This window comes from Chiroxiphia lanceolata, chromosome 7, assembly GCF_009829145.1.
Source record: "Chiroxiphia lanceolata isolate bChiLan1 chromosome 7, bChiLan1.pri, whole genome shotgun sequence".
In the NCBI taxonomy this organism is placed as follows: domain Eukaryota; kingdom Metazoa; phylum Chordata; class Aves; order Passeriformes; family Pipridae; genus Chiroxiphia; species Chiroxiphia lanceolata.
In genome coordinates this window covers 7930036-7953233 of record NC_045643.1, presented here as the reverse complement: position 1 = coordinate 7953233, position 23198 = coordinate 7930036, and positions in this window count along the sequence as shown.

Below are 23198 nucleotides of genomic sequence, written 5' to 3'. Positions count from 1 at the left end.
AAGCTCCTTCTCATCTGAGGACGGAAGGAGTGGGCTTTTAAGTTCATTTCTTCACAGCTTCACTTAATATCATATTTACAGGAAAATATATACTGGTAACATATACACCACTACACAATACCACCAGAATCATCCTTAAACACTTGAATATATAGTGCAGACTTGTGAAATGTATCAGATGAAATTCCACATAAATGGACAAATCCTGAAATTAGGGATGGCATAGTGTATTTAGTGTGTTTCCATTCCTTTTTCTCATTAGTATGTTAGTAATCAATGGCAATGGTGCTACATAAGCAGGCTGAGTAAATAGAAAGATAGTTATACAACTGAAAGGATTTAGGCTTAATAATGAATTTGCCCTATCCTCAGGTACACTACTCAACATTCGCAAGAAATAGATATTTTTTAAATGAAAAGGAATAGTTTTCTAGATGTAGTAAAACAGAAGGCAGCAGAGAAGTCCAACATTCAAATTGCAATCCCACATTTTAACCTGCCTTTGCAACATTACCATTTGCACTATGGTAAACCAATGCAAATATTTGGTTGCTACAGATATTGTTTAAAAAACCACTTTGATATAACTGACTTGTGTAATATGTATGCATCAATATTTTGTAAATAAATTTTTATTTTTTAATCACTGTTGGTATATGTTCATCACAAGAAAAGAATGACTTTAACCTGTACTTTAGTTTAATAAAAAACCCAATATTCTTTTCATAATATAATTTTCTGGATTTTAACACAAATAATATGTAGGAACAATGCAACAAAGTAAACCATATGCTGAGAATTACTACATTTTATAAATTTTTTACTTTGGTATGAGCCATCTGTGATAAATGATGGGTGTTGACACGTTTATAAGGTTCTTTGGGTTACTGTTTTTATGGTCATTTTGATCCACAACTGAATTTCCATACTTTGAATGTTATGTTCATAAATAATGATGATACCACAAAAGATTGCTATTAAATGCATTTTATTATATTTAAAAGTTTGCAGCAAAGTATTTTCTGTATTTGACTAAAAATAGTATATGGACTTCCACAGAAATTCTGTATATTTTCCTTATAGTAAAAAATAGTTAATTGAAATTAAAAAAAAAAAATCTATTTCCTATAAATTCCATTTCATTTTACATATGAAATAGAACTGATAAACCAGGTGTTTGTTAAGAAAACACAACCACTGTTAAAACATCTTCATGTTAGTGTGATGCACGTTTTTGTTATATTCCAAAATTCAGTTTTGAATTTTCCTTTGTGTAAAACCACCCTAAAATTGCAAAAATGCTTGCTTTTCTTTCCCCTCCTCTTTTACATATTTTCTGCCTAGGTCGTAAATATTTTGTATTGATTTTTTTACTTTTTTTAATTTGTATGTAAGGACATTAAAACGAAGTTTGAGCGATGAGGTTTGAAACTTGAAAGCAAACAGATTTTCTGCAATTTCTTTTGAATGATTAGGAGTTCTGCTAAAGCTGTGTCCGAGCATGAAGCAGATGTTCAACTTCTCCTGATGCAGTTCATCAGAGCAGGTCTCTGGGGCCCTTAAATACACTTTCAATTTAGTTTCCCACAAAACACCATCAGATTAAACAAAAATCTAAAAACTCGTGGAATGAAGACTCTTGGTGAAGCCACAAGATGTAAAAGTACAACACAATTCCCCTCTCCATAAGACAAAGTTACAGAATTAAGGGAGAAATGCTACATTTGCTGAAGTTAATGGCAAAACTTCCACTGGCTTTAAAGGGAGACCAACATTTTGCCCTTTGACTTTTAACTCGTGACATTCAGGCACCAAATAGTCCCATCCTGGTCATATGAACTATCGATTGCATCTCCTTACATGAGGCTCTTCAACCATTCAGAGACTTCAAATTAACTTCCATGGTATACCCTGTAGCAGGACATTCATTAGCTTTAATTGGGTCAGTTCATATAGCAACAGCTGCAGAGATGCAGCAGCATGAATTTTGGAGTTGATAGCGAACAAAATGTATTCCCAGTCTGCACCACAGTCCTCTTCCAACACCTGCAGGATTATTTTTACTCACTATAGCTAAAGTGAAGCTAATGCCAATTCAATTACCCCCATATAAGTGACATAATTGGCTGCCTAGGAATAACTGTGCCCCACACAAAAGCAGTGCATAAAAGATGGAAATTTTTTTTTTTCTGGAATCAGTGAAAAAAAAATTAAACCAAAACCAAGAAAATAAGTAGTGTGAATTCCAAAAAGCATCTACTCCAACCAGCATTCCATCATGATGTTCAAACAAGTTTTAGTCCATGGAAATCTTATGCAGTATGTGTCCTTTATATTTTGCCAAATTTGAAATTACCATATAGCAGTCCTGGCTCCCATGTTTTTAATATGGACCTCACACACAAGTGGCTACTCACAGAACATGTATTGGGCTTTGATCTTATTGATTTTAGGTGCTGAATGATTCATAGTTAATGTTCTTATTGACAATCAATTTGAGATGTCAATGATTCACCCTACTCTTATGATTGCATCCTAATATTTCCAAGGCTCTGGTCCCAGAGACTTCAGTAGCACCTCTGAGTGCTTTGTGTGGCTCTCAAATCTCACTGTTAAGCTCTGTATTCAGAATAATGAAAGTAGGCAACAAGAAATAAACAGCATCATTTCCTTGCCTGGCATCTTAAGAATCCCACAGGACTGAACCAGGTAGAATCCAGCTATCCAAGGCAGTGTTCAAGTGCCCCAGGATGCATATGCACACCTGCGACAGGGCAGTCCCTCATCTCAGTTTTGCTTATGCTCTTCCTCTTGGCTCTACTCTGCAGTTCCTTCCCTCCCAACATAAGCCAATTCTTTTCCAGTGCTCTTCCACCCCTAACTCTTACCCAGTCCCAGTTACACTGTGGTTCAAGCAGCATTTCCCTCCCATTTTTCACAGCATTTCCCATCCCATCCCACCCCATCCCAGCCAATGTCCATCCCCAGCCCCCACAGCCCCTTTCGCAGAGGGAACAGCCCCCCTGCAGCATTGCTCTCCTGCCCTTTAACTAGATCCAAAGCATCCTGCTTCTGCTCCATGCTGTGGTTAAGGGGGAAACCTTCCAATATGCTCAATGCAGCCTTTGGGGAATTCAACAGCTGAACACAGAAGTCATCACCACTAAGCTTAAGTGCACTGCAAGTTTTCACAGATGTACTGCTTTGCTAAACATGAACAGATTTCAAAGGAAGAACCAAAGGCCAAATCCATTCATAGCTGTAGGTAGCTTTTCCTCAATTCTGTAAAGTCTAGGTTTGGGGTTTGTGGTTGTTCTTCAGGGGTTTGGGGTTTTTTTGAAGGGTTTTTCGGGTGGTTTCTTTTTTAATCAGAAGGGTTATTGAATTGACTCATTCTTGGATCTGAATGATCTCTTTTGGCTAAATGTCTCAAAAAATAAATCTCCCTGAGACTAGGCTTGGACAGTTCAGTCCAGGCAGAGATATTTTGTTAAAGCTACAGCAAAACAGAGCAGAGTATTATAATCTGAAGTAGTGGATGGACAAACTTAATAACCAAATTATCCCACCTCAACCTATAAATTCAGTGAATATTAATGAAAAAAAAGTTAATAATTAGTATATTACAGAAGGCACTAATTAGAAGCTTTACATAACAAGTGTCTTTCAAAACAATTTACCTATGTAATTCAGCAAAAATATAATGAAAAATCTTAGTTATCTGCTTTAATTGACCTAAGTTAGCTGTGTGTTTGCACTTTAGCTTTCTTCCAACTATGTTATCTACAGAAAGTAGATACCTATATATTGATCTTGGCAAAGAGCCACTCAGTAAATTATAATGCAAATGCATTTGCTTTTCTGTGCAGTCCTCCCCTATAAGAACTAAGACCATAACTCTCGCTTGAAATGCAAGTGTAACATGTTTAAATACATAAAAATAAGATGTTAACAAGCTCTGGAAACACTAAAGCACAAATTCTCCCTCCTATCTAGTTTATAAAAGCCCTGATGAGGTCCAAAAGAAAAACTTAATCTGCAGGCCAACTTCTGAATTCGAATGGGCAAGAAGTACAGCTCTGTTCACTCTTGGCTCCTTCTAAATAATCAAAACAAGTGATAGTGCTAACATCTGTTGTTGCAATCTTCCAGAAAAAAGAAATGGAGAAGTGCAAACATGAAGTTGATTCAACAGTGAACTACTCCAATTAATCACTAGGTGCACTGATAAATGAAGCAGAATCAATCTCTTCAGTGGTTGGACAGGGCGAACTTGAGGGACGAAGAACTACTACAGGGGGTATTCTACTGTCTGTTCTCAGTGCTCTAGAAGTATAGATGAGAACAAACCTTGAAGCTCTCTGTAGATGAGGTGTCAAGATCAGCAATAAGCTTTGCAGTTGGTGTAAATCTGGTCAGCATTAGCCACTAAGGCTTTCTGAGGCTTCAGGAAAGACTGTTCCTTTTCTTCAGAAGTCAATATAATTCACACTAAATATGCTTTCAATATAATACTTTCCAGAGAAAGTAAAATAGCTTAGTGCCCATGAGTCAACCTGTGATGCATCAGTTCTTAACCTAGAGGCTCTCCAAGCTCTGTATCTAATTATGCATCAAAACCAACCAGCGGCCCTTAAAGCTATTACCTTTTCTCCCTATAGAAATGTCTTTCACTTACAAGTCAATAACCAAGTTTAATTTCAAACCTGTTGCTTTTCCATTATATTTATCATACTACCATGAGCCTGTAAAAGTAAGGCCAAACCCTCTTCAAGAGCTAAAAGGATTCAGCTCGAATGAGTCCCACCTGTGGAAAGGCAGAGGGAGAAGTCCTGGTTCAGAACTGTTTTCCATGTTACTCCTGATGAAGGCTGTATGGCCTTTGGGTGAGAGCTGGTTAGGATCTCTGGGTAGGAAAAATAATAATGCTTGGTTTTGGCAGTAAATGTACATTATGTTCCACGTTTCACCAGTAAAATTAACAAGAGCAGTTAAAGATTATGATGGTATGCAAAGAATATAGGAGAAAGCATTACGGAGGCATTACCTGGCAGACATCTTCCACAAAACTTAAAAAAGGCAATTTGGGAGACAACTGCAACACAGGACAATATACTGAAGTCATGTAAGGTATAACATTCATTTTAAAGCAGTTATGCAAAGGATGGTCTGCTTCTATGTCTGTTATGAAGAGGATGGTCTCCTCTTCCAAGGAGACGAGTATAATATAAAAACTAAAATTTAGAGGAGTTAAATTTTGAATGGATGAAATTTAGGATGAAACCAAGGCAGCAAGAAAGATTTTATCTTCCCAAATCCAGGATGATACTGGAGGCATTTGCTAAACTTTTGCTTCCTCTACCTTCAGAATGCTTAAACTGAAAAGTTCCGCTCTTTGCCAAAATTAAAAGATGTTTTAAAGTAAATCTAGTTTAAGCATAAGCTGTTGCATCATAATCTGAATATGTAGCAATCCAAAATATAATTGCTCATGACTTGGCTAATAGGTTGCAGTTAAGGTTCATGACTCATGAACTCCTTCTGCAGAAATCCTTATCAACTTTTCATCTAGGAGAGGATCAATTATCTTCCCAACCAAGCAACAGTACTAGGGAGATAGCACTGCCAATTCAATGCCATAAAGCACCCTAAAATAATGCTCTTTCTTAAGGATCATACACCAGAGCATGAAGAGCAAAGACTTTTATTAGGCTTTAGCATCAGTGCATTCGACTAAGAAGTTTATTCTGATTTCAGTCAAACAGCAATCTGCTCTCCTACTAGCATTTTCATCATCATCATCATCACTTTCCGTGATGATTTCTGTTATTCATCCAATTTGGCAAGGCTGACAAACGAAAGAGCAAAGCTGAACACCTGGCTGTCACGCATTATGGCATCAGGTTGCAGCTTCGCCTCGCCCACAGCGCCAGGTGGTCGGAGGAGCGGAAGGCACGTCACACACATGCCTTCAGGCTGAGCTCAGCTGCCTGCTGGATGTGCTGCATGTGCAGGGCACAGCCTAGGTACTAGAGCCCAGGGAAAAATGCCCATCGCTTCGCTGCTGTAGGTGACACCTACCACAGTTTGCTGCTGGTTGGCCAGAGGTTTCTGTTTTGATGTGCTGCTCACCCATCACAGGGTGGGACAACAATCTTGTACCACTGTGTGCCCAGAGGTACCAAGAGTGTGGGTTATTCCAACTGACAGGAGCATAAACTGATCATAGTTGAGTCTTTTCCTTCTAGAGAGGGATTATTGTCAAAGCACATCAAAACTGGACTCTTCCCCAATGCAGAAGCCTCCCTCTCACCACATCACAACGTGCAGCCACAGCGTGGGAGTTTTATACACTGACCCGCAGTCAGATCTCACGGATCCAAGTCCTCACAACACTATATATCAACAGCTGCCAACAAACTTGATACATCAAACTAATAATATTTATATAAAGCTGGTTTTTGCTACCTGGCACCCATTCAGACAGCACATCCCATTTACAGTTATATCATTTTCCTAGGGAGATAGAAAAGGCAGCTACCCAAAATATTTTCTTCTGAGGCCACTGTGTTGTCTTTGACATAATCTCAGGATATTTGCCTCATCTTTTTTTTTTGTTATCTTTTATGTATAGCTTATGACTTATTCATTTATTAATCCACTCTTTCATACTGATGTATTTTCAGCTCTACAATACCTTATCAAAACTGAAAATATTATTAAAGCATCCTCACACAACTCTCTTTTGGTTTCTAAGACCATCTTACTCTTCTTGTTTCCAAACAACTCTCTCAATTTTCCTTATCAATCAACTCAGACTCAAGCTCTAGTTGCCACCAAATGCTAAGCCCAAAGGTGACTATCACGTTAGGTTTCTGTGCTTGTCAGAAATTAATTCTGTTATTTAAAAAAAAAGAAAAAAAAAAAAAAAGAAGGAAAAAGAGTTTAAAAGCTCCTAATTTTATTCATGAAAACTTTCAAGATGAAGTTAAAATAGTGCACAGAGATTTTTGGATTCCAAGGAAAAGAGTATTCATTAAAAAAACCATAGTGTTTTAGTACTTTATCCTCATAAAAAAAAATAACTTCTGAAGGGATTTACTGCTTCATATTTTAAAACAGCAGTCTTAGGAACATTTAAAAAAAAAATCTGAAAAGATATTTTTCAGTAAAAGAACTTTTCCATCTTAACCACAATTTTTAGCAAGGTATTGGTCTGTGAACAGATCCCACACCAACTGGTGCCTTTTACCACAACTTTCTTCTCACCACACTGAGATTCCTCATGCCTTTCTTCTATCAGTGGGCTTCTGTGAAGACCACTGGCCTTTACAAAACGCTTCAGAAATCTGTAGCTGTCCTTGACTGCCCCCTTCTTTACATCTCCCACTGCACTTGTACAACATCTCATCTGACTAGAGCTGCAGTAATCATTACTACCACGTGAACACAGATGACAATCCTCTTTTCCCCCCCCCTCATTTTGAGTGCATCTCCAAAAAAATTATGCCTATAGAAGGTACAGCACAATCCTCAGCATCCTTTGTCTGGATTAGATATGGCTAAGCTTCAGACCTTTAGCTGAAAAACAACCAAAAATTGGTTCCACGAATTTCTCTTGACTGTGATTAAGAAGGAGCTTAGTTACAACAAAATGCAATTACTCAGTTTTGGCTACGCAGCCTTCGCGAGGCTTTTCCAGATCCGCTCCCACGGACCCTAATTCTGGTTTGGAAGCCAATTGTTCCTTGGCAGTGTTGCCATGGATCTCACTCAGAGATTTAGCAACACATTCTCCACCAGCTTCCAGCAAACACCAATGTCTCTGGCTCTTGCTTATACCACAGTTTGTGAGTTACCCATATTAGATCCTGCTCTTTACAGTGTCAAGGGAGGGTGGAATGCTGTGCCACTTGGGACCAAGCTCTTGCAACTGTACCTGATACTGCATTTTCACAATAAAAAGTGCCTCAACACAAAGCCATATCTAGTGCAAAACATGCAGGAAGAATTAAGATTCTCCAGGCATTTGCAAAGCCACTGGGATGAAACTGATGTCTCCCACTAAGGGAGACATCATGGTGGGTATCTGTTATGGAACACAGAACCAAGAAATGAGGAAGCCTTGTTTAAAGAACTAGATGAAACTTCACAATCCCAGGTTGTTATGGGGACTTTAACCACCCCCAGCACCTCCTAGAAGGTCAGTGATGCAGGGCACCAGCTGTCCTAGAGATTTCTGGAGGACGGCAGAGGCCGGGGTGGGATGTGCAACACAAGAGACTTTTCACTGGCTCTGCTACTCACACCTGGATAGGAGTGGGATGACCCAGGATAACTGTTTTGTTCTAACCCAAACCATTCTATGATCCTATGGCTATGAGACAGTAGGGCAAGGGGAACAAGGGAAGCAAAATAACAGAGAAGAGTAGCCCTGGGCTTTGGGTTTGTTTCATCAGTTGACTGGTGGGATCATGGTGGAACGGTGCCCTCATAGGGGAAGGGACCCAAGAGAACTCACTGATCCCTGAGGACAGTCTCTGCACAACCTGGAAATTATTCTACCTAGTTTGCAGAAAGGGAATCTTCTATAAAGTAAGAGTTACTACTATCAGTGTTGGACAGTAAAACAGAAATTAACCACATAATAAACAAGGCAACTTGATATTTTGACAGCTGTTTCTTTGGCTGCAAAATTTCTAGGTTCTTTCTTGCAAACTCAAGGAGGCAAAACTGATGTTTGAAGTCAGTGAAATGATTTTAAAACTTCTCTATTAGAGTATTGTACAAGAATGAAACTGGAAAATTCAGCTAGAAACAGAGAAGCTCAAAGGGAATAATTTCAAGGACAACCTTCTGTCCCTTCCTTGAGCCAAAGTATGAAGTTTTTATGTCTAGAGCAGTTCCCATCCATCCATGCAAGTATGACGGGACGATATCAGAACACCAAATCCCACAGTTCTCATTCCATGAAAGCATGGAAGCCTTCTAAATTCTGTATTTCTTTTCTCCTGGAAAAATGCACTCTCAAGCTACAGGACAACTCTCCTGATAAAGTACTACTACCTAATATGAATAAATAACTACATATTATTTGGAGTAATGAGAGAATGGTATAACCTCATTCACCAGCTAGGAGGAGGAATCTTATTTTCATCTTTTGTTCAAGTTAATTTTTAAGTCTTCTCTTGCCATTCATCAGTCCCCCAACTCTGTGAGCCATGTGGACTTCAGACAATAAAGAAAGTTATGTAATTTTTTTTTTTAAAACCCCACTGAAATGCTTCAGTGAATTTTTTGAAGTCCTAACTATGTTCTTCAATCATTTTTTGTTTGGTTGTCGCTGTTTTTTTAAAAAATATTTAAGCTTTTACAATACTGGTTGACCAGCATGAATAACTGGAAGAATTATTGGCATTATTATTCTAAAAAAAAGTCACAGAAATATTATCTTTTTTCCCCTCTGCCCAGATGGTCATCTTTAAGCAAAGAATAAAACAATGAATAAAATCCCCTTGGACTCAATAACAAAATCCTGGACTGGAATCTGAATTTCATGACCATCATTTTGTAAGTGAGACAGAAGTCTTCAATTCCAGATTTCAGTTGTGCTAAAATACTCAAAGCAATCTTTATTCTATACAAGTGGAAAGAATGTAAGAGAATATTGCCATTATGATGGTTTGCTTTAATACACTACAGAGATTACTACAAATAGATGTATTTTATCCCAGAAATTTAGTTAGGAATACCAGGAAACCTACACGAGCAAACGAATGGAAACACAAACATTTATTTGAACTGCTATTCAGAAACCTGAAGTCTAGATTTCTGGTTTGAGTTCTTTGTGTACATGTTCTTACCCATTTTTCCTTTGACTTTGGCTATATACACTAACAACAGAAGTTTCCCTCTCACTCTTAGGAAGAGAGCGGAATTCGGCTGCTCAAAGTTCAAATTTTTAGTTAGAAATTTTTAATACTTTTTTATATTTCACATATTTGTGGTTAAAGGACAATCTGACTGTGCATAAACCTTTAGGTGAGGAAGTGGCTTTAACATAAAGCTTTGACTTCAGTATTATTCTATGGCCTCATTCCTGTTTAAGAGTTCAACAGAGCAGGCTATAATTTATAGTAAATCACACTTAAGACTACAGAATTCTGACAGTTTTACTCCTGTGTTGTTCAATGCACTAAGTGACCTTATCATGAGGCTGTTGACCTGGCACCCTTGAGAAGTACAGCAGATTTTTCTCAGCTAATGCATGGCCTCACTCAGCAGTGCAGGGCAGGCTCGCTCTCAAAAGGGCAGCACAACAAACCCATGTTCCTGTTACCCTAACTAGTGCTACACAAACAAAGAAATGAGAAAGACACATATTATCAGCTTAAATAAACATTGTGAGAAAATTAGGATAATGTGTATTTGTCACTCACAACTCTCATTTGCACTAAAACTGTCTATCACATAGCAGAATGATTACTCCTTAATCAAAACCATAATTAGTTGTGTATTTCAAGGATATATTTTTCAGATCATTGTGAGCATGAACTCTGACTGCCACAGACTGGGATACACATGCACTCTGACAAAGGGATACCCTGTTATCTTCTGTGCCGCTGCTCAAAAACTCCAGATTGTTGCCAGATGCTAAAAGATGGTTTGTACTAATGACAATAGAGCCATATGAAGTACTGTACAAAGAAATATAAACATAACTTAAAAGAGCTGATTTGACAATAATAATACCCTTCCCCGTTGAAAACAAAAAAATATTAGATACATAGATTTTGGTTCATATACAGAATACTTGTAAATTCCTTAATTAGAAAGTCCATCCTCGCTAAACGTGTCCTGTAGATACAAGTATGCATCACCATCACAAGATGGCACTAACAAAAATAACCTAATGAAAAAGTCAAGTGTAAAAGAGCTCCTGTATCCAGCTGAAGATTTCACAATGAAATTAGGACAATCCTATACTAATGGTACAGTCACCGACAGATTTTTCCATTACTCTTTTCAGGAAACCCAGCACGAAATGCTGAGATCTGGAAATGTACCTCTGGCTATGGCAGCTGTTCTTAACCCCACCAGTGGAGTTATGAAATTTGAAGCAGCAACCTTTGTGTTACCCTAATTCACACTTTGATTCCTAGCTAACTTTTAAAACAAAACTATGCAAAAAAGTCTTCCTTCAAGACTAAATCACAAAAACATTTGAAACTGTCGTGACCATAGGATGGTGAAAGGTAGGTTAGAAGATAATCCATGCTCCAGACTTGCTCTTTCTGGGTGACTGTGACACTGGGCATACACAAGCAGCCTCTCATCTTCCCGCATTTTCTGGTAACACACTCAATGTTTCCCTGAGACAACGGGTGATGAACTGATTATAACCCCCATCCCCTGCACAGCTGGGGGGAGGAGGTACATAAAATCACAGGAGAAGCTAAGCCTGGGAAGAAGGGAGGGCTGGGAAGGTGTTTTTAGGATTTGATTTTAATTTCTCATTATCCTACTTTGATTTGATTGGTTATAAATTAAAAACTCCTTTCCTCAAGTCCAATCTGGTTTGCAATAATGGGTGAGTGATCTCTCCCTGTCCTTATCTTGATCCACAAGCCTTTTGTTATATTTTCTCTCCCCTGTCCAGCTGAGGAGGGCAGTGATAGAGCAGCTTTGATGGGCACCTGGTGACCAGCCAGGGTCAACCCACCACACTCACACAGTGTAACTTAATAATACCACAAAATTTATACAGCTCTAGAGAAATAAAAATTAAATAATTTCTCCAACTCCTATGTGCACTTAGAGAATATTTAAGATTTGTGAGCTTTGACTAGCTCTATACTTCACTAAATTAGGTTCGTTCTACTGGATGCACACACTGCTATAGCAGAAGGATCCTACATCACTGAATGCCTTCAAGAAAAAAAGATTCCTACTGAATGAGAAACTTAGAATATCTTAAGTGTTTCAGTGAGGATACCTCAATAATGGGAATACAGTCTTTGCTTTTGAAAGTACTATTCCAGAAGGTGAACTGACTCAAAAAGCAGTAGGAAACTGCAATACTCTAAAACATTTCTTTTTTTTTTTCTTTTTTTTTTTTTTCCACCCTCCTTTCTCCACCATCAGTATGGTGTACAACAGCCTATTCTGTAGTGCCAATGTACTGGTGTGCAATAGGAACCCCAGCTGTGGAAGTCCAACTTCCAAACAAGTAACTAAATCACAGCAGGGGCAAGCCCAATACTGTACCTTGAAGTGATACATCTACTCTGAGCATACTGTGGCAAAGATTCCTCCAGGATTTTCACTCCTTTGTGATCTGGATAAAAAGCTGCCAGGGTCTTTTCACTGAGACTCCACATCACCTCAAAAGAATGCTGTCAACACCTAATCTCATAGCACAGAGTGCCAAACATTTTACAATCTGTCCTGTTTCCTGCAGCTCTTTGTCACCAGGTGATCACCATCCTATATTCAACTGGAAATTCAATTTCCACCCCTAGAGCTACAAAAATACCAGGTGATAAAAAGCAACCCACTGTTTGAAGGACACTGTCACCAGTGGCCTACTAATAGCAGAGACTGAGTGGTGCTCATCAAGAACACCAACTGCAAACACTTCAGAACAAAACATCGCATTTAAGGCAAAATGTACGTTAATTCTGAAACATAAAAAAAGAAGAAAGGGGAAAATATTTAGAAAATATGAATCATTCCTTGATGGGACAAGGATGGATAATATGCCATGACCCCCCTGACCTTCACAAAGAGCAGCCGTGCAACACAAGGTATGATTTGGACAGCTGCCAGCTTCTTAGCCTTCCTCCAGGACCCTCAGATTTTGGTAATTCTTGCCTTTCCATAAAAACACCTGCAATTTGTTTTATGTTGAGCACTGATGGGCACTCAACAGTGACGTGCTGCTTTTAGTTTTTTTTTCATATAATACCTACAGTGGTTGCAGAAATTATTTGAATATGGTTAACTTGGAAGAATTTGCATGGTTTTATCACTACACTCTGTGCATTAATGAAGTGATAGTAAAAAAAAAAAAAATCATTAGTTTTTAAGTTGCCTATGGAAAGGAGCAGTCTCCCAAAACAAAATTGCTTGAAAGAGAATGCAATTTTGCTATGCAAGTACAAAACTCAAGTAAACACAAATTTGCCTCATCTTGCCAAAAGGTTGTTGAAAAGAGATGCAGAGGAGCAGGAAGCAGAAATTTTTAGGATTCTGCAGGCATCCATGTGTCCTTCTGAATCCTATTCCTGTAATGGGAAGCCTTCCTAGTGAAAGGAGACACCTGCTTTTCCATAGTGCACAGCTCTCTTATGGGCCATGAATAATGTGATACATTTCAGCAGTGGTTTTCATCCTTCTGAATCCAGTGGTAATCCCATTTAAAATACAGAATGGATTTTCCAAGGTAATAAATTATAGCTGTTATTGACACAAGCTTTTTGGATAAATTTTTTGTTACAAAATTTAGAGCTTTCTAATAAATTATAGCTGTTATTGACACAAGCTTTTTGGATAAATTTTTTGTTACAAAGTTTAGAGCTTTCTAATAAATTATAGCTGTTATTGACACAAGCTTTTTGGATAAATTTTTTGTTACAAAATTTAGAGCTTTCTAATAAATTATAGCTGTTATTGACACAAGCTTTTTGGATAAATTTTTTGTTACAAAATTTAGAGCTTTCTAAATACTTGGATAGTTGGCCAGTTGTATTTTGGTATCCTGCTTTCTCTGTATTATTATACTACTCAAGTAGAAAGACAACACAGTTAAAGCAAGATAATATACTGCATTTTAAAGATGCTGTTTACATTTGATACGTTTGCATTATAACATGTTGAGCCAAACATTTAGAAACAGCTAGGAAACCAAAAAATTGGTGGAAGGCTAAACTACATTATGTATTTAGCAGTTGCACATTCATCTATTTTGCAAGTCCAGAAGTCCAAGGCTAGAAGCAATGTTTATTACTAAGAACCTTTCTTCACTTAGACTTTTAAGCCAAATGGTCCTGTTCGAGTTTGCTTATGCAAGTCATACTGAATTTAAAACAACAACCATCAGTTAGCTAGTGATCCTTTCCTTTCTTGCACTCCTTGTAGCCTAAGGAATATTACAATCTTTGCTGTGCAGGTTTTTATAAGACATATAGATGCTAGATGCATAAAAATAGATGCTATGAATATAAGGCAGTACATTAAAAAAAAAAAATCAAGTCAACATTATGATTGCACCAAAATCGAACATCTATAGCATGAACCTAGTGAAGCCAAGAAATGCAGTTTGAAAACAAATTATTGCTAGTTTTCTAATTAGTGTTAGTCTGGCAACTGTCACTAGCTGTTCTGGGTTAGGGATAGCAGCTCTGCTGCAAGTTCATGCAGCATCTCCACCAGAGTCCTAGTGCTGTAACAGTAATACCAGAATACTATCAGAAGCTGCTACCAGACTGTCCAAGTGAGATCCACTTTCAAACATCACTCAACACGTGAGAGAGCAGCAGCAGTGACAAATTCAGGGGTAAGGTCTTTTATAGCTGTAGCTCAGTCTTAAGTAACACAGGTTTAAAAAAATTACCTGAAAATTCAATCAGCAGTCCACAGTTCTTTCGAAGGGTTTCCACAAATATACAATTACTTACAGAAAAAACAAAAATCCAGTTTTGTAAAGCTTTTTGCAAAGTCTATTTGATGAGTTTATTTTAGTATTATTTTACATGGCTATGCTCATTTCAGCAGTACAGAATGGATAATGAAAATCATTCAATATCATTGCCTTTCCAGCTGCAGCTCTAGTTGAAATATTAAGCTATCACATAACAGTGGCAGCTCTCCAGGCAGGGGAAAAAAAGTGTTTTGCACCTGTTTACAAATGTATTTAGTCATTATCCATCATTACCTTGATTCTACATCTGATTAAATACATTCATGCAAGACTTTCCTTTATGCCTGCTTCAGTGCCCTCTTACACTCCAAGTCTTTACTTTGTAAATGACAGGGAACTCCAAAGGCACTTGCCATTTTGCCTTCCTGCATCAGTGTGGAAGGCTGACCCTGGCTGGATGCCAGATGCCCACCAAAGCCACCCTATCACTCCCCTCCCTCAACTGGACATGGGAGAGAAAACGTAATGAAAGGTTCATGGGTTGGGATAAGGACAGGGAGCTACCACCTATCCATTACTGTAACCAGCAAAACAGACTGAACCTGAGGAAATGAGTTTAATTTATTACCAATCACATCAGAGCAGGACAACGAGAAATAAAATCAAATCCTAAAACCACCTTTTCTCAGCCCTCCCTTCTTTCCAGGGCTCAGCTTCAACATCCTGCCTCACCATGGTCTTTGCCATGGGCTGCAGGGAATCTCTGCTCAGGCACCTGGAACACCTCCTCCTCCCTCACTGACCTGGTGTCTGCAGAGTTGTTTCTCTCACACATTCTCACTCTGCTCTTCTCCAGCTGCAATTGCACAGGTTTTTTTCCTCCCTTTCTTAAATACTTCATCCCAGCAGTGCCACCATCTCTGCTGATGGGCTCAGCCTTGGCCCGCGGTGGGTCCATCTTGGCTTTCTCAGACACAGGGGAAGGTCCCACCAGTTTCTCACAGAAACCACCCCTGTAGCACCCCCACTACCAAAACCTTGCCATGCAAACCAAATCTTCGGTGATTTAAAGAAATCCTTCATTCAACATTTCCTTGAAGATCTTTGAAGCCACCCATCTGCTGACCTGCACCAAACAGATATAAGCAAACTTCTCTTAGATGCCCCTTTCCAACAGACACCTCATCACCAAAGACTGTCTTTTGCTTCTGATCTTACTCCTCAGCTTCAGTAACTTACACAAGCATCCTTCCAAGTACAGCAGTGGAAGCAAAGGGCATTTTTATTTATGAAAACACTCACCAATCCCTCTTGTCATTTTTTGTATTCCAGTTGCTCCAGGAGTTTGAATCTGGCTTGAACCATTTTGAGAGTTATGCAACATGGGAATTGCAATCAAAACCGCAAACCAAACACGATGACAATATTTAGTTATTTTAGAGCCATAATATGATGTAAGGAACTACTGGGAAAATTTAAAATGATTACAGTTCCTTTGCTAAACTTTGCCAGAATCTTGGCCATCACTGCTAAAACAAAAAAATACAGGAGGTTGTTTGAGAAGCAAATAGGACCATAAGGAAAATGTATGAATTTCAGCCCAAGACTGATTAATTCCAGTCACCAATTACCAGCTATGGTCAATCTATTTTCCCTCATCAGACTGTCTCTTGTTCTTAGGGAATGTGATCAAAAAATACTTAGAGAAATATATCTTGAAAATGTTTTGCCCACAGCGATCTGCGTAAGTTGCATATTTGCTATATGCAACTGGATTTTCTTGGCATGTATGTTCCTTTAGGTGTGACTGTACATTGTTTGCTCTCCTTATTGCTTTATAAGGGTAGCAGAGCCTTAACTGCATGTCAGCAGGGTTGGTTGATCGGTTGTTTTGTTTTTAACAACACTCAGACTTTTTTTAGACTTCAGAGTTTTTAATCTGTATTTCTTCAGCTAATTGGGATGGCAGGGAGTAGGGTAGCTGACAGAACAATCATTGCAACTATACACAAATTTACTTTAGAAGGTTCATACATGTTGCAGCATAAATGAACTTTATTCCCCAAACAATTGCCCATAAACTCTCATCTGTGGCATTCAAAAGTAATCTATGTTGAGCTTCAGACAGAAAAGTGCTATTTGAAGACTGAGGAAAGCAGACTACTGATCCCTTCTACAATTCTGCATCAAGGCATAAAAAACTGATGCACGAACCTAACTCTAAACAGCAACACCCAAAAAACCCCAAGGAACTGCTAAAAGTTCCCAGGGAAGCAGCATAGACTGTCTGAGCCTCAGAGGAACAGGACTTCAACATGTTCCTCGTTATTTGATAGCTAGTCTTAATATAGTTAGAAGAGTCTGAAATAGATGAAGGCTGAATTTATTAAGACAGGATTGCTAAAACCTAAAACTTTTATGAAGCAGGCACAAAGACATGGAGGGTATGAAAAAGTTCTAGGAAACAATTAAAACAATTCATTTTTCTCTACATTGAACCACAAATATCCTTCCATACAGTGTGAAATTTAGCATAGTTCAGAATAAAACATGGGCTTTGAGGAGAAAAACAAAATAAATCATTTGGTTACACTGAAAGTCTAAAATCACCTCTTACAGAAACTCAAGAACATACTTAAATCTTATTGCAACATAGGATACAAGGTACTTTCCACAAGATCCTTTCCATATGATCTCTTCCAGTTGAAGCAATAGCCATACAGAAGGCTATATTGATTTACAATTCCCAGTACCGAGCAGATGTTTTCTCATTGTGGGTCCAATGATACAACAGACAAGTGAGGCTCCACTCAGGTGGAGCTGTGGCTTCCCAGAGGGTAGCCATGGGAAGCACAGGGTGGTGCACTGCCAAAGCATCCAGAAAGGACATGGACAGCAGGGACTCTGTCCTATACCTACACTGAATAGAACAGGAAAAACTCCACCACACCAGGCTGAATGGAAGACAAGATGCTGTTGAGGGAACATTTCCTTCAGATGCTTTGAGGGACAGAGAGAGCTAGAAATGCTAAAAAGGGATTTGGAGCCAGAACAGCCGATGAAAGCAAGAACGGGACCGTTAAGGAGGTGACCAGACCTGAGGGCAAGGCAGTCATAACATTCTTTCTAGTCTGGAACATGAAATACTCAAAAGTGGTTTGGAGGAGGGGAAGATGATGTCATTGATCCTACTTACCTTTAGTTCTTCAGCTACAGAAGTGAAGAGGGTACCCACAGGGCAGGTGGTGGCAGCATTACACCCTACATCTGTAGGACTCACACACCCCAAACTACATCAGCACATAGACTAACACAAGAAATTTCATATTTCCAGGATGAAGTGTGTCTTATTATATTATATACGTTATATTTATTAAGTTCTCTGCATATTTTTTACTTATTTCATATTTTCCAAGAGCATCACAACACACTCTTGAGTCACAAGACTTTCCACATCACCTTGAAGCCACACGTAAACTGGAATCTCAGGAAGATGCAAGGAACGGGGTGGTATTATCTTTCAAATATACACCTCGACAACAAACCACTCTTGAGTTTCAGGAACAAAACAGAGAGCAAATAAAATACTTCAGCAACTGAGTGATTTACCACATATTTACAACCTATAGCAAAATGGACAACTGGGACATCTGAGAGGAGCAAGTAGAGGATAAATTCCTCTTTATTGATGCCTTAAAAAAAAAAAAGAAGTCAAGGCTACATTTAACTCACTTTAGATCAGTTAAGAAAAAAAGATACTTCAAAGGAGATACAGTGCTAGAATAACTTTTGAACCAGATGATGAAACTGTAGGCTAAGTTTTACTTGGTATCACTAAATTCATGGCAAGTTCTGAGGAGTGTGGCTTCTTTCCAAAACAAAGCAAAGGGTGAGGTTTCTAAGAGAACCAACATAAGTAATTTAATGGTCATTTAGAACATTTTGAGGAAGTCACATATATAGCTCATCATCTTTATACATAATCAAAAGGCAGGAAAAAAAACCCCAAATCTGACAGCACTTAATAGTGTGAAAAGCTAGTAGGAAAAGAGCAGGAGATAATCCTGAATAGTAACACCTCCACATTAGCAATTCTCTTTAGGGAATTTTATCAGTCCAACAGCTCTGCCAAGGCAAACAGGGATGATGGTACAACCTAACACAGCTACAGGTATCTAGTTTTGCTCCTGGGCACACACGAGCCCTGTGGCTGTAGCTTACATCCCTTCACAGGTCATATGCTCCATCTGATGTCACAGACTGACCCCAGGCTGGCCAGGAGGTGGTAAAACCTCCCAAATCGGTGTTCTGTTGTGCATCAGTCAGCACAAGAGCCAGAAGAGCCACAGGGAAGAGAGGGAGGCTGCTGCTCCCACTTCTGCCGCTGAGGGCTTGGCCCGTGGCCGCTGCTTGCCCTCGGTGGAAAGTTAAAACAACAGAGTGGGAAGAAACAGGAAGGTTTTGCATTATGCTGTTATTTGCTGTGCCAGCAACAGCCAAAACAGATTAGTCGGTGTCCAAATTCACGAGCATGTCCTTCAGAGCCAGCTTCCCAGTTGTTCACCATTTATCTACTCCTCATCTACTCCTAAGAGAGCGTTAACTGTTTCAAACCTTAAGTAAGTCACCCTCAAATTATTTCTCTCAGTTTCAGTTCAAGTGAGTATTCCTGGTATGGTCGGTTTCCCAAAGAGCACAACAAAATTTTTGTGTAAATATCCACCTGTCTCCACAACCAAGCTAAACAAACACTTGTAAAGAAATGGAATTTAGAGCAGCCATTAAAGACAATATCCCATAATGACCAATTTTTGGAGAAGGTACAGATACTACTACAGTTTCACTCCAATGAATTGCAATAATAATTTATTATCCTGGAGAGAGTACACAATCTCCTCTATATGAGGAGATGGGGCTCTGAGAAAAGTCGCTTTAATGCTTTTTTTGAAATTTCTGGAGCATGTTTCCCACAATGAACAGGACACTAGTACTGAAAATTATTTTAAAAAAACTTAATGCAAATTCACTGAATTCTGTACATATTATTAGAATATTATCAGACTGTGTCTTTAATTACATACAACCACAGAAGGATATCTTTGAGTTTGGAGTACTAAAAAGACAAGCTGAGGAAGAAAATGGTATCAATGAGGAAAAAAAGAGAAGAAATAGGTAGGAAACTGGTGAAATAGGAAAAAACCTTTTTCTTTCAATCTTACATACAAAAGCTTCTTCTAAATTGAATTTATAGTCCAACAAAAGGCATTTCTAATTAAAGTACATTAAAGTAGAGAGTGCTACAGGGGAAAGAAGCTGTAAATGCAGAGATTAAAAAGAACACTCAAACAGTTGTGAGTAACAAAAAGAAAGAGCAAGAGACAGTGAGAAAGTTATGAATGAGTACAAGAAAAGAACACATTCCTCCTTTTCAGAGGGAGAGGATGCAAGAAGCAGGATGCAAGGAAGGAAAGGAGAGAATTTACTGGAGAAGAATAAAGCGTGATAGCTTTGAGGGGGGAAAGCACAAACAGCGGAGACTATCTGCTGAAAGAAGAGAAAATCAGAAATAAAAATAGTTCAAAATACAGACAAATTTAATACATTGGATTTTGACATTAATTTCTGAAAAATTCAATTTGATACTTAACTAACGGAAAACAGATGCCTAAAAAGTTACATCACTGTGTCAGGCAAGGAGAAAATATGCAGACAAGAAGAGCTAGAAAGATCACAGATGCACAAAATTACGGGGTATGCATCTCTACAATATCTAGCTATTAATCATCTTCCATTTAAATAAAGTCTTTACTGCTTTATTCTATCAGATTACCTATTTACACAGAAACTAATTAAAAGTAACAGGTTTCCTTCTGCAATACAATTACAAATTAAACGTACTTCTAAACTGCATTGGTACTGGTAACTGTAAATGATCATAAGAGAAATGCTTCAGAGCCCAGCTGCATTTTATGCAGATATTTACTATCAAGCATTGCAATTAAAAATGAGCATTCTTAAAGGTTACAGTACTAAAACTATATAAGTGGTTTATTTAAATTCTAAATGGTAAAGCGTTTTTAAGTAAGAATATGTCTGAATTGATCATGGAATGAGAAATTTTCTCTCACCTAAGTTAAAATCCACTAAAGCCACACTAAGCAGAATTATATAGGTATAACTCATATGAACATCTGGCTATGTAGGTGGTGTAGGCTTCTTTATAAGCAATAAACAGTAGAGCACATCGAGTTAAATTTGGTGTCAAATATTTAAATTTATTCCAGCTTCCATCACAGATCAGAGAGAAAGATATCTTATGTTTGTAATAGTGTAGTTTTTCACTGGCACACAATGGAAGACCCTGCAAGGACATTTTAAGCTTCAGGCTTTCAAAATTCCTGTATTAGACATATATTAGGTATTAGACATATATTTTTTCTTTAATGTAAAAAAGTTTTTTTCAGTTTGTTTATCGATTATTTTTACTTTTTTAATTTCGCTCAGAAGCACCAGAAAATGACTGGCTGATACAGGGCTCAGGATGCTTGGAGATCTGCACTGACTCAGAAGGTAACACAAAGAATCCCCTCAAGGAGCTCAGTGCATCACACTCACCTGCACAGGGTCATACATTGATTTTTCCCATCTGGGACTGGAAATACACTTCCTGTGCTAGGGACAAGTCACCTTCAAAATCTTCAACTTCCCCTGCAGCACAACGAACAGCTCACCTTAATTAGTGAGGACATTATGGCACAGATCAACAGTGATCTTTTGTTTCTACCTGTAGCTTCTTTGCTGATGTTCTAGGAGAGAAATATCTGACATAAGCAACTGTTTAGGCTCGACACTAATACCATGTGAAATGCTATGGCCTGTCATACACAACAGACCAGACTAAGTGACCTCATGAAATAAGAGTTTAGCTCATTCAGACTAGTGTCTGTACAAAGATTTCCTACGTAGTACAGTCAGGCTTAGCATGAAACACTCCAAGAGTGAAGAGATTTAATGTTAAATTAAACAGAAAGATGTTCCCCAGCACAGCTTTATCCTGTTTACATTGAAGATACACGACAAGTAGACCCCATATTTAGAGAAGACTGTATTTGAAGTCTCCATATATTTGGCACATTCAGATATTCCCTACTATTTTGTTAAACACTGAGTACTAACTACATGTCTGTCTCCTTATAGGCAACATTTCAATTTATACACAATGACTCTACTTAAAACTAGGATGTAATACCTTAGTAAAAATTACAGTGTCTTTATAATAAAAAGCTTCTCCAGTACAAAAAGGGGTAGAAAAAAAGTAACTTTTAAAACATGAGTTTTTAGATGCTGCTCTTAAGGCTACAACAGAATCCCTAAGCAGAAGGAACGTTATATATTCAATTTGTACTTCAACTGAGGCAAAAATCGCATTAGCCTTATTATATAGCTCATATTCTTCCTACTTTGTAATGAACCCTTTAGAAAACCTTCCTATATTTTTAGCTTGATCTGTTACTCCTTCAGTCTAAAAAAATCCTGGGAAGAACTTCAACAAGGAATGAGAACAGTTGTTGAGACTGTCTCATTCCAGGTCTGTTGCACGCAGTTCACACGCATTCAGGGCTCAGATTAACCCAGTTCATTTTAAACAGCAGATAATTAAAAAAAAAAAAATTAAGCGTCATAAATTACATTTCATCCAAAAGGCTCTTAAAATGCTCTATGGACTCCATCCACTCCATCAGTCACCGAAAGCAAGTACCTCTGGGATGAAATGCAACAACTGTTCCACGGGGCACGGCATAGGAGAGGAAGTGAGGAATACCAGCACATCAAATTGCAATTGCAGGGGGAATTTAGGTAGGAAGAATGTAATTACCCCATTTGGAGCCTGGCCAGACCACGGGGGTTAACATGTTATAAAGAGCCCTCTGAGAATTTTAACAACCCCTGGTGCTCAGGACCTTTAATTTATATTAGCCCTGAGGAGCAAGGCTAACTGCTCCACTCAACTGGCCTGTACGCTGCTGCGGGAAGAGGGGAAAAATCAGCTTCTGGTTGTTCCCTGCTTCCACCCAGCTACTAAGCAGATTAATAATATTTAGTCTGCAACTTCTGATGAAAACGTGGCACAAGGCAACATGATTGAAAGTTGCACAGAGTCAGAGCAATTCTTACTGATCTTTCAAAAGCCACAGAGGAAGAAAATGTTTCCTGCTCCAGTGAGTAGGAAAGTCCTCACACAAAAGCGCTCAAGATCATCTCAGCCAGTCTAACAATAAATACTATAAGGATACACAGACAGGAAGACATCAGAAATACCTATTGCTTCTCCAGCATCAGGCTCGGAGAAAGAGCAGGAAACTACAGCACTTGTTTCATTCATGAAGTGAGCAGTTGTCACCAATTACTCTTACTAATATATCTTATGATAGTATATAAATATATATGCATGTGCATTTTAATTCTTTTGGCTTAAGTAAAACCAAATTGAAGGTAACAATGAATATAAGAAAGATGAGCAGGAAGAAGAAATATAAGCATGCAGCTCATCTTACTT